We start from the raw sequence: 3,473 nt of genomic DNA, 5'->3' as shown, positions 1-3,473 counted from the left end.
CTTCACCATTGGGAGGCTTTTCCTGCGGGAACAGCTGGCGTACTGCGCGTAAGGTCTTCATCTCTGAGCATGGTGGGTCCTGCGGGACCAGTTGGTCCTTGCGCAGATGTCCCTCTTCAAGGTGAGTCTTGCGGGTCCAACTGGGCTCTGCTGGGACCTACCTCTTCAAGTCCCCCCAGTCCAATGTTCTTCTCATGAATTGTTAATAAGTGAGGTGAACTTTTGGACTTAAGCAAGGGGTTTTGAAAAGGGTTTTTATTTTTAAGGTTTTCCGCGGGGATTCTTCCCGCGGTTCTCCTAATGTCACTTCGCAGAAATTCCTGACTTTTCTGCCTGATCTTTGGTTGTGATGCGGGTAGGTGTTTAACCCCTTCGCACATCGGGAGCGTTGAGTTTCACTTGCATAGATTCTTCACGAGATTTTGGTAGTTTCGGACATAGTGATCAGTTATGTTAAACCACCAATTCCGCCTTGAAGTTTCAAACAAGGTAATTCTCAACGTTCCCGCTATGCGGAGGTGCTATTTCTCTTTCCGCAAGCACGGTCCAGAAGATCCTTCTTGGTTTCAATTCCCTGCAAGTGCTAAGTATGTGAAGGGTTTCGCCTTGACACTGTACCCGCACTCGTCTTATAGTTTCTTTACTTCCAATGTATTCTTGGCTTCAATTCCCTGCAGGTGCTAGGTATGTGAAGGGTTTCGCCTTGACACTGTACCCGCACTTGTCTTACGGTTTCTTGGATACCAAGGTAAGGGGGTATATTCCCTCTTATTTTTGAATCTTTGAATCTTTTTGAATTTCTTTGAAATTCGAAGAGTTGGTGAAAGGATAAGAACAGTCCAAACTGTTGAAGGGACGTTAGTGTCCGACGGTTTCTTCTGACAGTTTCAGGACGTGCAGGAAGTTATGACGACGTGACAGTATATGGTCATTCCAGACGCTTTTTCAGGCGCGTGGGCGCGAGTTTTCGGGCGCGTGGGTGCGGATTTTACGGCCCGCGTCCTGTCAACAGCTGTTGCCAGCTTGCTTTTTCCACGTGTCATAGTTTCATTGCACCTCCGTTTCTCTCTCCTCCGCATTAAATTCATCGCATTCATTGCGATGAGTATATAAAGGGGGAGAGGGTTCATCTTAATCCACACTTCTCTCTTCTTTTTCTAAACGATTTCCGGCGAATACTCTAACCTTTGTCGAGCATTCTCCTGAAATCGTTCCTTCTTTACTTCTGAAACATGTCTTCTGCTCATGATCTTGAGGCTACCGCCGAGGAATCTGACGTGTACGTCGAGAACCCGACGTCTACGTCTGATAAAGACGATAAGAGCACTGCTGGCGAATGCCAGTGTGCTCTTCCTATCGAGCTTTAGCAGTACATCGTCAGAAAGTTCCTGCTCGAGCCGTTCGAGCCTGAGTTTCCTGAGCCACACCAGACGGTGTATGATGCCCCCAAGGGCAAAATAGGGGTATATGCTGCCTTCTTCGTCTATGGGAATCTCAGGTTCCCATTGACGAAGTTTGTATACCGTGTTTTGGAGAGACACGGTGTACACCTGACGGAGGTACACCCAATGGCGATCGCCAAGATCCGCCATTTTGAGTGGGTATGCCTCATTCTTAGCGTGGAGCCCCATGTCGACCGCCTGATGACCTTCTACTCCTGGAGGTGCATCCAAGGCTAGTACACCCTGGTCACCCGGATCAAGGGTTTGAAGATCTGCGCTACCGAGCGCAGTCTTCGGTCTTGGAAGCGGGAGTTCTTTTACATCTCTGCCCGTGTCGTCCCTATTGCGATGACATTCAAGAACGGGAGAGCACTCCCCAGCCTTCACGCCTCCAACTACCAGGAGGCGGAGTGGTTTTCCAAGATTTCCCGGATCCAGACTCCGGTTTACCGCTTTGCGGAGTCCGGCATGGTGATGCTCGGTATGAGCCGGTTGTGGAAGGATGCGGAGGCGCCACAGATTCCCATCGTCCTTGAATACGGTTTGAACTTTATCCCTTACGGTATGCTCCGTCTTCTTTGTTGATTTAAGGTTTTTCTTCTGTCTCTTTTTATTTCAGAGGGGAATGACTTGCAGTCGCTCCTGCATCCGCGGGAAGCTGGTGGTCCCGCTCGGCTGGGTACTCGTGCTCTTGATGAGAACGAGTTGCCCATCCTCGAGCAAACGGCGGATCGGTTTGTGGAGGTCTATCCGCCAGGCCACGAGATACTGAGCGCCACGCGACCAGGTAAAAGATTATTCAACCCTCGCCCTCTCAATGCTCAAACCTCTGCTGGAATTTCTCTAATCTTGTCATCTTCTGATGAGGAATCCGCAGATGGTCCTTTCCACGCGCGGAAGAAGAAGGCTGCTGGCGGGAAGGGCAAGGCGAAGGTCGTCTCAACTGCCGATCAGGGGAACCGGTCTGAGTCGGAGACCGAGATTGAAGAGGTGGCGGGGAACCCTGGTGGTGGTGAGACCACTGTTCCGGAGGTTGAGACAGCTGTCACCTCCGGGCAGCCCAGTACATCGACGGTGACCGGCGTGAAGAGGCCGGCTCCATCGGGTTCGTCCCCGCCTGTTCGCACCTTCAAGCTCAAGAGGACTCGTAAGTATAAACTTTCTTTATTTTAACTGCATATCTTTCCGCCATTATACTTATATATCTTGTCTTCGTGCAGGCATGGATGCTACCGCATTCCAGAGTGGAGCGGGAGGGAGCAGCTCTGGACCCATGAAGGTAGGTTTGGTCAACCTACCCGAGGCGATGACCCAGGCGGCTACGCCTGTTAGCAGTATTGGTTCAGTTGCTCATCCCGTTGAGCCAACTGTTCCAACTGCAACATCACCCCCGCCGGCTGTCAGTGCCATTTTCACAGAATCCTTCACTGAGCCGGTGGTGGTTTCTCTTGCGGGTTCTTCCGCCGCCACGGCCACGGTTGTGAGTTCACCTCCGTTGGTTTCCACCGCGGCGGCCTCCACCATGCCTCCTCCGGCGCCGGCGACTACGGCCGGTCCTTCAGGTACGTTTGGTGTTGGGGCGTCTAGCCAATCCTCGCCTCCTTCCCGTCTCCCTGACCTTTTGGATGGATATCCCTTAGGTTCAGGTGATGGGTTTGGTGGCTATCGGCCTGTTGTCGACCCTACAGGTGCGTAGGGTTATTTTGGCCTATATCCCTTTTATCATTTCTCTCTCTTAACTTTTTTTTTTGTTTTATTGCAGTCCGTGATTCCAACGAGGTATACGCTCCTCGGTGGAATATCCGCCGGGGAACGACCCTCCGGACTGCTGAGGAGTGCGTCGAATGGGCGCGCCACGCCGCCCCAAGCGGTGCGCTGGGGGAAGCCATGGCCAGCTACCAGGAGGGTAGGCTGTCCAACGAGCTCCGAATCCTCCTCGCCCGGATGCAGCCGCGCGTCGAGCTACTTTGTCGTGAAAACGACAAGTTAAAGATGGCGCGTAGCCTTGAAGTGGCTCAGGCGCGGGCTATC

This window comes from Bidens hawaiensis, unplaced genomic scaffold (assembly GCF_021521415.1).
Source record: "Bidens hawaiensis isolate Kalapana, Puna unplaced genomic scaffold, B.hawaiensis_p1.1 tig00033168_1, whole genome shotgun sequence".
Lineage (NCBI taxonomy): Eukaryota > Viridiplantae > Streptophyta > Magnoliopsida > Asterales > Asteraceae > Bidens > Bidens hawaiensis.
Note: the sequence above shows the minus strand (reverse complement) of the source record.